At 40.7% G+C, this 14,337-nt stretch overlaps 1 non-coding gene across 1 annotated transcript; it reads right to left on the bottom strand.

The window, feature by feature from the left end:
* Positions 1-13,999: 13,999 nt before the first annotated feature.
* TRNAF-GAA lies at positions 14,000-14,072 on the bottom strand. The gene has a single exon. It is a non-coding gene; the product is annotated as a tRNA-Phe (tRNA).
* Positions 14,073-14,337: the final 265 nt, after the last annotated feature.

The raw sequence follows: 14,337 nt of genomic DNA, 5'->3' as shown, positions 1-14,337 counted from the left end.
GGGCCTTGCCTTTTCTGTTGTCCCGTATTGATATTTCATCTGATGAAGATCCTCGATCGCGATTCACTGCTGCGGCTTCAGGAGGCGTGCGGAATAGGGCCCGATGAAATGGAACTGTGGCATGTGGTGCGTCCGCTCGGCCCCCTGATGTTGATGTCGCTTGCTGCTCAATCCGCTCGGCTTGCGACTTCTACCTTTGTTCCACAAGTTTAGCTGCTCGTGTTTCGATCAGAGCGTCGAGTTCCTCTGTGGAGAGCAGCACCGAGTGCGGTCGTCCAGCCTCGTCCATTGCTTCCGATCGGATGCAGGAGCGTTCCCACAGACAGCGCCAAATTGATCCTATCCGAACGCTGAATCAACGGACGCTGGGCACGTGGCGCTCTCCGAATTGCTGATGCAGATCTTCGACCAGTCGTACGGACCTCCGGCGAACCTGCAAAGAAGTCGGGCCGGGAAGGGGTTCCCTGCGACGATCCTCCGACGCTCAAGTCAGGCAAGTGGACAACAAAGAGGCGGCTTCGAATATCCCAGAACGCGTACCTCCGGTGAAGTGTGAGGCCCTTTATATAGAGCTGCGAAGAGGCTCACGCACACATACCGAGGTGAGTACGTGTCCTCAGCCCATACCTCAGCATGGGCTTGTCAGAAGAGCTTACCTGACACCATACTGCTACAGTCCGAGCACATCTTTGATGGGACAGCGGCACTCTCTGCCATAAGATCCTACGTATGGCCTGATCATCGAACATACTCGCTGTCAGAAGATGTTCCCTTGTCCTTTTGTCTCTTCTTACCCCATGCCGAGCGTCCGGCCGGTCGGCATGCTCCCTCACGTCCGGCCGGTTGTATGTGCTGGTCCGCCCGGGAGATTCCCGATCGCGTGCTCTGTGGACTGTTCGCAGTGTTGCTATTTTATGTCTTCTGCCGAGCGGGCTATCCAATCGGCTCGGCGACCTTGTTCCCCATGAGCGTCGGAGACCCGACTCCCCGTCGGGCCGTTTTTAATTCCGCTGAGACCCCCTTCTGCCGACCGGTCCCCCCTTTTCCGGTCAGCCGTTTGACCCTTTGACTTCCACGTGGCGATGACTTCCCCCAGAGGGGGGTCCCTGTTCTTACCGCCGGATCACCATGAAAAAGAAAAAATTAATTAATTAAAATCAATTTTCTTTTTCCAAATTATTTGGCCGGCCACATTTCTCCCCAAAACAAGGAAAGTTTTAATTAAAACAAAAATTAAAACTTCCTAATTTATTTCCGAAAATTTATAAAAAATTTCTTCAATAATTTTTCCCTTCATGGTGGGTTTAAAAAGGGAATTTTATAAATTAAAATCTTTCTTTTAAACATGTGGATAATTTCTAAAAAGGAAAGTTATCTCTAAAAAATTAAAATCTCTTTTCAATCTACAAATAAGGAAAGATATCAAATCTTTTCTTAATCTTTTGTAGAAACTAATAAAAGAGAATATTTAATTTTTAAAACTCTCTTTTAAATTATGATCATGGTTAAAAGGAAAGTTTTCTCAAAATTAAAATCTCCTTTCAATCTACAAATAAGGAAAGATTTCAAATCTTTTCTTAATTTTTTGTAGAAAGCTATAAAAGGAAAGATTTAAATTTTAAACTCTCTTTTAAAAACATGATATCCACATAAGAAATAATTTTAATAAAAATCCTTTTTAATATTCTAGTGGCCGGCCACCTAAGCTTGGGACCCAAGCTTTGGCCGGCCACCAACTTGGCTCATTCACTTGGTCTTGGCCGACCCTAGCTTGGGTTCTAAGCTAGCTTGGCCGACCCATTAGGATGGGTAAGAAGGTGGGTATGTAGTGGGTATAAATCTCTATATACAAGAGGCTACGATAGGGACCGAGAGGAGAAATTGGTTTTGGTCTCCCGATGAAATTAAGCATCCCGTGTTCGCCCCGAACACATAACTTAATTTCATCAATAATAATTCATTCCACTAAAGAACTATTATTGAACTACCGCACCAATCCCAAATTACATTTTTGGGCTCCTTCTTATTATGAGTGTGTTAATCTCCCTGTGTTTAAGATGTCGAATGTCCACTAATTAAGTGAGTTACTGACAACTCATTTTATTAATATCTTAGTCCAAGAGTAGTACCACTCAATCTTATCGTCATGTCGGACTAAGTCCAACTACAGGGTTTAACATGACAATCCTTATGAGCTCCTCTTGGGGACATTATCAACCTAGATCACTAGGACATAGTTTCCTTCTATAATCAACAACACACACTATAAGTGATATCATTTCCCAACTTATCGGTCTTATTGATTTATCGAACTAAATCTCACCCATTGATAAATTAAAGAAATAAATATCAAATATATGTGCTTGTTATTATATTAGAATTAAGAGTACATACTTCCATAATAACTGAGGTCTTTGTTCCTTTATAAAGTCAGTATAAAAAGAAATGACCTCTAATGGTCCTATTCAATACACTCTAAGTGTACTAGTGTAATTATATAGTTAAGATAAACTAATACCTAATTACACTACGACCTTCCAATGGTTTATTCCTTTCCATCTTGGACGTGAGCTACTGTTTATAATTTATAAAGAACCGATAACACGATCTTCTGTGTGTGACACCACATATTATGTTATCTACAATGTAAATTAATTGAACATCTACATTTGGTATATATAAATGTAGACACTTGACTAATGTGATTCTTATAAATGTTTATACAAAATCTAGGCTTTTAGTATACACACCAACATCCAAAGCCTCCCCGATCGATTGGGAGCAATCCAATCGATTGGGATTTGACCGTTGGCGCAGGATATAGCTGTTGGCGAGCGTTTCCCACAGCAGTTCTTCCTCTCTTCTCCACAGGCGATCACGACAGCTTCTCCACAACATTTTTCCACTCTCACCGCCAGTTCTTGAAGGATCTTGGAGAGACATCCAAGTCAAGAGGCATGTCTACAACAAGAAGAAGAAGCTAGGGGTTAGGGTTTCATTGTACAAATCTTGTAAGATTTCCCTTGTATTTGCTTCTCTTTGTTTCTTGTTGTATTGAGAGTATTGTAGGGCTTCTCCGCCTTCGGTAGTTACCGAAAAAGAGTGTTTTATTAGTGGAGGGTGCGTGAGTGTGTGGATCCTTGGACTAGTCATCGTTTCTTGAGGTGGATACCAAGTAAATCTACGAGTTAGCGTTGTGTATTTGTTTCTTTGTATTTTTCGATGTATTTCATCACAAGAAACAAGCAACGACGAGCACGAGATCGCGCCGAGCTATTCACCCCCCTCTAGCTAAATTTTGGTCCCAACAAGTGGTATTAGAGCAAGGTTGCTCTTCACCAGAATCATCGCCGGAAGGGGCAAAAAGCTAGAGGGTGAAGAAGTTGGAGCAATTCTACAAGTCGAAGACTTCTTTCAAGAAGCTCAACTTCAAGATGGAATTCCAAGATGGACTTGGATTTGATACAAGGGTGCCTCCACCATTCACCATGACAAGCTTCGATTCTTGGAAATCAAGAATCGAGAATTTTCTTATGATGGAGATAGAGCAATAGTTTGCTCTCATGGAAGGCTTCAAGACTCCAAGAAATTCAAAGGGAAAAATCCTTAAAAAGAGCAAATGGAGCCAAGAACAAATTCAAAGGTGCGAGGCGAATGACAAGGTAACCAAATTATTGGTTAATTTATTGTCAAGCACCATTCTTTGCAAAATTGGAGAATTTGAAAATGCAAAGGAATTGTGGAGCAAGTTGGCCAAACTTCATGAAGAACCCTCCACTGTACTAAATCAAGAAAAATCTAAAGAGGGCAACTCATTGGAGCAAGACCAAGATCAAGAGAACTCCGAAGTTGAGAGATGCTCAACTTCCAAAGAAGAAGAAGTCCAAGAAGCCTCATCTTCAAAGGAATGCAATGAAAAGGGCAAAGAGGGAGCATACTCTTTGTTCCATGTACACGATGAAGATGATGAAGCCACCACCTCTAGGATTGAGGGGGAGCGATCTTCGTTGACACCGGATCAAGAAGAAGGAGAAGCGTCTACATCCGGGTCTAATGGAGAAGAAGACAATGCATCCTCCACAAGTCAAATCAAATCTATTGGAGGAGCATCATTGTCAGATCAAGAGGAAGTTTCTACCTCCGGATCAAAAGGAGAAGATGTCATCCCTACAGATGAAGGTATAAATATTTCAATTAAAAATAAAAATCATATTATATGTTTTGAGTATAGGGAACATGGGCATTATAAGAGCAAATGCCCCAAATTGGCCAAGAAGAAGGACCAAGTGGCACTAAAGGGCAAAGAGAAGCCTAAGGAGACCGTTCCCGGAACAAAGAAGAGCAAGGAGCACATTGTGTGCTTCTTTTGCAATCAAAAAGGGCATTATAGAAGTCAATGTCCTAAGGGGAAGAAAGCGGTCAAGCCTAAGGGAGGAAGTATGAGTAAAGGGGAAGCCTCCAAGATAAAACGAAAGGTATCATTTATTAAGCCTACCCCTTTAAATAATGGTAAAAAGCATGTTAGTTCTAATTTATATCATTTTAATGCTATTTGCCATATAAATAGGAAACATGATAGCATTAAGGAAAAACATGTAGCTTTTCATGCTAAAACGACCACACCTAGGTCTAGGAAGGTAGATAAAAATTTAGGCAAGAATTCTAGGGATTTTAGTTATAAGCCTAGAAATAAAAATGCTCAAGGATTTAAAGAAAAATCAAAATCTAGGGAGTTATGGGAAGAAAATCAAGTATTGAAGACAATACTTGATGAAATGGAAAAGACCCTAAAAAGGATGGAAAATATCCTAAAAGGGCAAAATGAGCAAAATCTAGGTTTAGGACAACAAGGGTCATCCAAGGGTCATAGAGGTTTGGGATACAAACCTAAAACCAAAAGGGATGTGCCTTCTTACCATAGAGTTCCATATAGTTATAGAACTAACCCTAGGCCTAGTGGTCAAGTCAAAAATACTAGGAAGGTTATTCCTAAGAGTATTTTTGCAACAAATGTGACTAAGACTTCTAAGAAGTCTAAGAAAGTCACAAAGAAGGTCACAAGGGAAGAAATCCCTAGAATTGACCTAGGAGATGTGACCAAGGCTTCTAAGAAGTCTAACAAGGTCACTTGGAAGGTATCTAGGAAGGTTATTCCTAGTGAATACCTAGAGCATCCAAGGAGCACCAATAGGTTTTGAGTTCCTAGGAGCATTTTCTCTACCTCTTAGATGGGTTAGAGAGTGTCAACTCTAATTGAAAGGGTAGTTAACCCAATTATGATGAAGTTGACACTCTAAGAGCATTTTCAAGGTTATTGTTAACCTTTGAAAATGACGAGGATTAATGACTTACTCTTGGAAAGAGTAAGATGTGCCATAATTTGAGTATTTGGATATAATTTTAATTGGCACAAGAAACCAAGTCTAAAGAAATGTCCAAATTGGGTTTTGACATTTTCTTGAGACATTTTGGACAATGTAGGGTTTAAACTTTAAGTTAGCTAAGGTTTAAGGATACTTAAATCGTTATTCTAGGTATTTTATTTATGCTAATTTGTCATGTTTTGTTTGCCCATCATATGTCATGACATCATATTTATTCTTGCACTCATGCCTTATTATGAAAAACACAAAAAATATCATGTCATGTCATACATACATCATATAGTCATAGGAAATTTTCTTTTGAAAATTATTTCTTTTTGATGTATGTCATAACATATCATGCATTATTTTAATTTCTTACAAATCTAAGGACAAATGACATTCATTAACAAGTAACATCCTTAGTGGATGTTTATAACCTCAAAATGCCTAAATAGATATGCATGATCCCTAGATTATGGCAGAACCAAAGTTTACATCTCACTAAGAACTATAAGTGTTGGACCCCGTGGTAGTTTTGATGTGATCAACCAAGTTGGTTAGGTCGTGCTGTGTTTGATCCCTGTGTCTGAGTGTGCAGGAGCTTAGGAGCACAGGAAGTCGAGCGGAAGACGCAGCTAGCGAGAAGGACGGCACGGGAAGGGAGCCGACGGGCTCGGTGCATCCGAAGGACGAGAGAGCTACGGAAGAGTACTCCGGTGGGTGTGAAGAGCGTGCGCGGCGTTCGAGGGACGTTAAGCCGGGACGGAAGGCTGCTCGAGGAGAAGGCCGGGAATTGGGTTCGGGTGAGCCCTATTCCGGTTGGCTGCAATCACCCAAAAGAACGGAGCATCGGAAGCTGAAGAAACCAAGCTGAAAAATGGAGCTGCCAGCTTAGAGGCGCCTCCAGCAGGCTTGGAGGCGCCTCCATCATGAAGGCGCCTTCAACCCTGTTGAAGGCACTTTCAACAGGTCAAATTTGACCGTTTGTGTTGCGGATAAAGTTTTATCCGCTGATCGAGCTGGAGGCGCCTTGAACCTTGTTGGAGGCGCCTTGGACCCTCGAGATAGACTTTCCAGGAGCTATATAAAGGCCCCTGGAGCTAGGAATGAATCAACAACTCAAGCAATCAATCTGTACTCAATTCCTAGCAACTAAGTGAGCGTTCTAAGTGTAAAAAGGCTTCTCCGCCTACAGTAAAGGAGATTCTGATAGTAGAGCTTTTCATCGCCCTGGATTAACAACCTCCTTGGTTGTAACCAGGTTAAATTCTGTTTCTGTTTCTTTTTCTGTCTCCTTAATTTAGTTGTTATTTTATTTACTGATTTAAATTCTGAGTTGAAATCCGAGGAGGGTATAGTTTATTTTTGTTTTCAGCAATTCACCCCCTCTTGTCGGTCTCCGCTGCACCAACAAGTGGTATCAGAGCCTGATCGCCTCAGAAGGACTAACCGCCAACTGAAGCACATGATCAAGACGATGGCCGGAGCGAACATCCATCCCCCGAAGTTCGACGGAGACTTCGCCACCTGGAAGCGCAAAATGGAGGTATTTTTTAAAACCGATTTTGATATTCTTATTACAATGAAATATGGTTTTGCAGCGCCGAAAGACAAAGAAGAAAACACATGGAGCAAGAAGGAGCAAGCCGATTTCGTCGCCAACGGAAAGGCAGAGTTCCACCTGCTCAGTGTGATGCCACCGCAGGAGGTAAATCGGATCGGAAGCTACGACTCAGCGAAAGATCTCTGGGAGAAACTCCTGGAGCTTCACAAAGGTACTTCCAAAGCAAAGCTAGCGAAGCGCGACATCCTCCAGAACCAGTTAACGAACCTCCGGATGAACCAAGGCGAGAAGGTAGCGCAACTCCAAGCTAGAATCAAGGAGCTGATAACGCAACTAACGAACCTTGGAGAAGAGGTAACCAACCGGGATTCCATCCGATACGCGCTCAATGCATTCCCGGGAACTCCAGAGTGGGCCTCCTTAGTAGATGCGTATTACATCTCTAAGGACCTCGAGGTAAGTACTTTAGAACAATTATTTTCGACTTTTGAACTTCACGAATCTGGAGTTTCAGAACCCAACGGAGCAGAGAAGACAAGTCAGAACATTGCCTTAAAGGCAAAAAATGAACAGTTCTGACTCCGAAGCCTCAGTCGACGAATCCGAAGCGGCACTACTGGTAAGACACTTCAATAAGTTTTTTAGTACTAACAAATTTAAATCGCAGAGGCATCATCGAAAGAAGAGGACGGTTCGTTGCTACAACTGCAATGAAGAGGGGCACATCAAAGATGACTGCCCAAAGTTGAAGAGAAAGGAGAAAGAAAAGGAAAAGCCAAAATACAAGAAACCAGAACCCTCTAAGTACAAGAATCTCAAGGCTACTTAGTTAGATTCGTCAACCTCTGAGTCGGGCATCGAAGAATTCTCAAGGTTAGCGCTATTGGCGAACCATCAACCGGAAGAAGACTCAAGCTCAGAGATGAGCATCGATGAAGGGGGAGGAACATCAGAAGAAGAAAGCAGCAGTGAAGGGGGAGCGTCACCAGACCAGGTAAGTAAGGTACGCAATCTAACCCCAACTCAATCTTTTAAATTTATCAAGTCTCTTTCTAAAGAGTTAGATCAATTAGAAAAAGAGAATGCTGAACTAAAGTTGAACCTAGCAAGAGCATGCCCGTTAGAAATGTATGATCATCTAAAATCAGAAAATGAAAATTTGAAATTAGAAATTGAAAAACTGAAATCTGATGCATGCTTAAGTCAATTTCCAAATTCAAAATTAAGAATTTATGGTAAATTAAATTGGTATATAAGGAAGCATCAAGGTCAACTTAGGAAAATACCAAGAAACTATGTACCCCCTAGATTTTTGAATAATCCTGTATGAAGGAACCTCTATTGGGTTCCAAAATCTGTGCTTAATTAATTTTTTCAAAAATTAAAAGCTTACAGTGAGAAAATTAAACATTGAAATTCTTTATGGAAGCATTGTCTAAGGAAGTGGTTGTTGCTCCAATAACCAAGAAGGCCTAGTGCCTCGCCACGACCTGGAAGCTAAAATATTGAAAGAAAATGTTTAATTAACTTTCTGAAAAAGCATTAAACAAGAATTAAATAATGCTTTGAAAGTTTATCAAATAGTTGTTAAAATAAACAAAAATTCCTTAGAATTTTTTTAAAAAATTCTAACTTAATTTTTTGGGTTAGAAATTTTCTTCTGGAAAATTCTAAAAGTTCATTCACTTGACTTAGAAATTTTTTTGGGAACATTTGAACATTTACTTAGGATTTTTTTTACTTAGAATTTTTTTTTAAAATTTATTTTAACTTAGCAATTTTTTTTCAAAAATTCATTTTTAACTTAGAAAATTTTCAAAAAACTTCAATCTTACTTGAATATTCTTAAAGACCCCATTTTTGCTGTGATCAAAGGGGGAGAGAAAAGTACAAGTTTAGGGGGAGTTAGAGAAAACTTAAAAAAATTTTTAAAAGTGTTGCAATTTTACTAATTGCAAAAAAAAAAAATTATTCTTAACTTGTTAGTTTAGTAATTTTTTCTTTAAAATTACTGTTTTTTGTCTATTTTTAACCCTAACTTGAACTTGGGTTGATGCACATCAAAAAGGGAGAGATTGTTGGACCCCGTGGTAGTTTTGATGTGATCAACCAAGTTGGTTAGGTCCTGCTGTGTTTGATCCCTGTGTCTGAGTGTGCAGGAGCTTAGGAGCACAGGAAGTCAAGCGGAAGACGCAGCTAGCGAGAAGGACGGCACGGGAAGGGAGCCGACGGGCTCGGTGCGTCCGAAGGATGAGAGAGCTGCGGAAGAGTACTCCGGTGGGCGTGAAGAGCGTGCGCGGCATTCGAGGGATGTTAAGCCGGGACGGAAGGCTGCTCAAGGAGAAGGCCGGGAATTGGGTTCGGGTGAGCCCTATTCCGGTTGGCCGCAATCACCCAAAAGAACGGAGCATCGGAAGCTGAAGAAACCAAGCTGAAAAATGGAGCTGCCAGCTTAGAGGCGCCTCCAGCAGGCTTGGAGGTGCCTCCATCATGAAGGCGCCTTCAACCCTGTTGAAGGCACCTTCAACAGGTCAGATTTGACTGTTTGTGTTGCGGATAAAGTTTTATCCGTTGACCGAGCTGGAGGCGCCTTGAACCTTGTTGGAGGCGCCTTGGACCCTCGAGATAGACTTTCCAGGAGCTATATAAAGGCCCCTAGAGCTAGGAATGAATCAACAACTCAAGCAATCAATCTGTACTCAATTCCTAGCAACTAAGTGAGCGTTCTAAGTGTAAAAAGGCTTCTCCGCCTACAGTAAAGGAGATTCTGATAGTAGAGCTTTTCATCGCCCTGGATTAACAACCTCCTTGGTTGTAACCAGGTTAAATTCTGTTTCTGTTTCTTTTTCTGTCTCCTTAATTTAGTTGTTATTTTATTTGCTGATTTAAATTCTGAGTTGAAATCCGAGGAGGGTATAGTTTGTTTTTGTTTTCAGCAATTCACCCCCCTCTTGCCGGTCTCCGCTGCACCAACAATAAGGTGACTTGTATGTGATTTCATACACATTAAATACAAGTGAGATGTTAGGATGATGAACAAAACTCAAGATGTTGATTTAGTGCATTCTTTTGAGTTTTAAGTTCATCACAACACATAGTTATGTGTTTTCCAATCATTGGGAAAGCTAATGTACAAGTCATGTGCATTGAGCCCAGAGAATATGGTTGGATATTGGTTTTGAAAATAATTTTAAAATACTTTTGGAAAACCTTGGTGAAGACTATCTTTTGATAGTAATCATCATTGAAAAGTTAGGCACAAACTTGAAGAAAATACTAAAGTTTTTACAAGTTTTCAAGTTTGTGTCAATCTTGGAAAATAGGAAGTATTTTCATAGAAAAATATTTTTCCTTGATAATATATGCTCTAAGGATTGTCTACATGAATTTTCATAATTTTTCAATTTTTGTAAAATTTTAGAGGAGTTTCTGAAATTCACTGACATAAATTTTCAGCTTTTCAGAGCTCCAATCGATCACCCGATCGATTGGAGTGCCTCAATCGATCGGGCGATCGATTGAGAGGAGTTTTCTCGTGAGCAGAAGATTGCTGGATCGATCAGTCGATCGATCCACGCAGTCTGAATCGATCAGTGGATCGATTTAGCAGGGTTCAATCGATTGGGACCCAATTCCAATCGATTGGGGATGCTGATTTTGGCTGGGAAAGCTTGAGATCAACATTTTAAACCATCTTTAGTCTATAAAACCATTCCTAACCCCTCAAAACACATTTTTATACATTTAAGGGGAGTTTTCATGATGCAAACAAGGATGGATTGGTTAAGGAAGACTAAGTAGAGGTTTAGGTTGAGGTTTGGTTTCAATATTGAATTTTTGAACCTCAAAACTTCTAATTTTGGGTTTCCTAAAGGTTTAGGGATTCCAAATCATTGTTGGTGCAATGACAGAAGGTACGTGCATGTCTTTAAGGGGAGTTACTCTTTAAGGACATGAAAATCTATTTTCATACACCTTGGAAGGTGGTTAACCTTCTTTAGCGAAAATGCTCAAGGTTGGGCATTTGAATATAATGAAGACTAGATATCTTTATTATTCAAGTGGTGTATGCTCACGGATGAGCATATGATGACAATGAAGGGTATGAGACCTTCATTTGAATCGTGTGTGAATATACCAAGTGGTATATGCTCAAGGATGAGTGTTAAGAATAATGAAGGGTATGAGACCTTCGTTATTATGTTGTGAACAACGAGTGAAATTGTAAATAACGTTGGGTAACTCTTCAAGGGGAGAGTTTTTTATGTGTGCCAATAGGGGGAGAATGTGTGGTTAAGTTAGGCCTTCATTACCTAAGAGGGAGTTTGCCTTCTAGAAAAGGAGAAGAATGAAGGAAACTATCATTCTTACATTAGCATGAAGGAAGTTGAGACTATGAGATTAGCCTAACTTAAAGGAGGTATTGTCAAACATCAAAAAGGGGGAGATTGTTGGTGCAATATTCCCTAGGTCAAGGTTGACCTGGTTGACTGAGCTTGAATTGGTTCAAGCTTGAGTCTTGATGTTTGGGTTTCGATGTTTGACAATACATGTAGACAATACATGGAGATTGCAGGTGTAATTGTTCATGTGGGGAGATCGTGAAGAAGAATCGAGTAGGTCAAGGTGGACTGGATACTTGACTGGAAAATCCTGGTAAGTGAAGCCAGGTGAAAGTCCTAGTGAGTGAAGCTAGGCAGATGGAAAGTCCTAGTGATGGAAGCTAGGCAGTTGTGGAAAATCCTGGTGAGTGAAGCCAGGTGAAAGATCTAGTGAGTGAAGCTAGGCAAAAGAAAATCCCGGTGAGTGAAGCCAGGTGAAAGTCCTGGTGATTGAAGCTAGGCAGAAGAAAATCCTGGTGAGTGAAGCCAGGCAGAGGAGAAGTCCTAGTGAGTGAAGCTAGGCAGAAGAAAATCCTGGTGAGTGAAGTCAGGCAGAAGGGAAGTCCTGGTGAGTGAAGCCAGGCAAGGAAAATCCAAATGGATCAAGTTTGATCAGACATCTGGTGTTAGGAGAAAAGTCCAAATGGGTCAAAGAGATTGATCGGACACTTGGTGAGGGAGTTCTAGCAGGTCAAGATGCTAGGCATGATGTACCAACAGGTCATGGTTGACCGGATGTTGGTCTAGGGGACTTTGGACTTGTTTTTGGGCAAAAACAAGAGCTGGATCGATCAACCGATCGGCTGATCGATTGGGCGAGTCGCTGCGACAAGCTTCTTCCCAATCGATCAGTGGATCGATTGGGAGAATCGTCGATCGCACAAAAAGCCTCCCAATCGATCGGCCGATCGATTGGGAGCCTCCAATCGATCGACCGATCGATTGGGAGCCTCCAATCGATCAACTGATCGATTGGGAGCTGCGATTTCACACGATAAGCCCTGGATCAATCGGTCGATCGATCTAGGCAATTCCCGAGAGCACAGAGGCGCTCTAGATCGATCGATCCAAAGCCTCCCCGATCGATTGGGAGCAATCCAATCAATTGGGATTTGACCGTTGGCGCAGGATATAGCTGTTGATGAGCGTTTCCCACAGCAGTTCTTCCTCTCTTCTCCACAGGCGATCACGACAGCTTCTTCACAGCATTTTTCCACTCTCACCGCCAGTTCTTGAAGGATCTTGGAGAGACATCCAAGTCAAGAGGCGTGTCTACAACAAGAAGAAGAAGCTAGGGGTTAGGGTTTCATTGTACAAATCTTGTAAGATTTCCCTTGTATTTGCTTCTCTTTGTTTCTTGTTGTATTGAGAGTATTGTAGGGCTTCTCCGCCTTCGGTAGTTACCAAAAATGAGTGTTTTATTAGTGGAGGGTGCGTGAGTGTGTAGATCTTTGGACTAGTCACCTTTTCTTGAGGTGGATACCAAGTAAATCTACGAGTTAGTGTTGTGTATTTGTTTCTTTGTATTTTCGGCTGTATTTCATCACAAGAAACAAGCAACGACGAGCACGAGATTGTGCCGAGCTATTCACCCCCTCTAGCTACATTTTGGTCCCAACAGATACGACTAGGATACGTTTTTCCAAATGCATTTGGGGAAAATTACAAGTATTTAAAATTTATCGGGGTTAATTGAAAAAAGTTGAAAATTTCTAGGACTAATTAAAAAATATTAATAAAAATAAATTGGGTTGTGGGCTTTTAAACCTTAAACCTTAATCTTTTTCTACTCGCATCTCATCGATCCTACTCATCTCTCATCGCTTCTTTGGCATCGTGGTTGGTGCAATTCTTCCTAGTTCAAAGTTTGCCAGTTTGACTAAAACTTGAGTTTTGATGTTTAATAATATATGCAGATTGTAGGTATAATTGTCTATTTGGGAGATTGTTAGAACAATTCTCCAGTGGTCAAAAGTTAACTAGTATGATACAGGAGAGTAGTTAGATATGTCAAGGCTAACTAGATACTTGACAGGGAAAGTTTTAACTAAAAGTTAAGAAAGGGAAAGACCAAAACCAACTGGATGGTTGGCAGAAGAAGAAAAATCAAGTGGGTCATAGAGAAATGGACACTTGGTGTGGAAAGTCCTAGTGAGTGAAGTCGAACTGATGGAAAGTCCTAGTAAGTGAAGTCAGGCAAATGGAAAGTTCTAATGAGTCAAGTCAAACAGGTGAAAATTCCTAGTGAATGGAGCTAGGTAAAAGGAAATCCTGATGAGTGAAGTCAAGCAGTTAGAAAGTCTTCGTGAGTAAAGCTAGACAGAAGAAAACCCTGGTACGTGAAGCTAGGTGGAAAAAGTTCAACTGGGTTATGAAGGACCGGACATTTGGCACGAGGAGGAAAATCTAGGTGGGTCAAAGGTTGATCGGACACCTGGTGTCTCAAACTCTAAATGCCTGATTGTGCATCTGTGTAAATTAATAATAAATTTTGAAAGTATTTTCAGTGTGAAAATAAAAATAATATTAACATAATTTAATTTTAGACTAAAGCAGAGTCATTAGTATAAAGTATGGGGCTTAACAGAGTAGCAAAAAAGGAAATAAAGCACCGTCAAGAGCTTATCGTTCTGCAGCTCTATCGTCGTCAGATCGTCGTCCGAAATTGGAAAAAAAAAGAAGAGATATACAGTGAGTGTGGATCGAACACACGACCTTCAGATCTTCAGTCTGACGCTCTCCCAACTGAGTTATCCCTGCTAATGACTTTATAGTAGGAATTCTATTTTAAATACTTTTATAACATTTTCCAGTAAATGACTTTTCTTTTAGAAGATTGTATATATAATTATGAAACATTTTCACATATAAATGGGTTTGGAATGCTGCGTGGACAAAGCTAGAGTATCAGTTCTGCTTAAAAGATTTGATATTAAGTTATTTTAAGTGCTATGTAGCATGGATAGTCTAAATTTTTTTTATTTTTAAAGTATCGGATACGAATACTATACGGATATGGATATAA

Source organism: Zingiber officinale, chromosome 4A (assembly GCF_018446385.1).
Source record: "Zingiber officinale cultivar Zhangliang chromosome 4A, Zo_v1.1, whole genome shotgun sequence".
Classification (NCBI taxonomy): Eukaryota; Viridiplantae; Streptophyta; class Magnoliopsida; order Zingiberales; family Zingiberaceae; genus Zingiber; species Zingiber officinale.
Note: the sequence above shows the minus strand (reverse complement) of the source record. Positions and strands in the feature narration are given on the sequence as shown.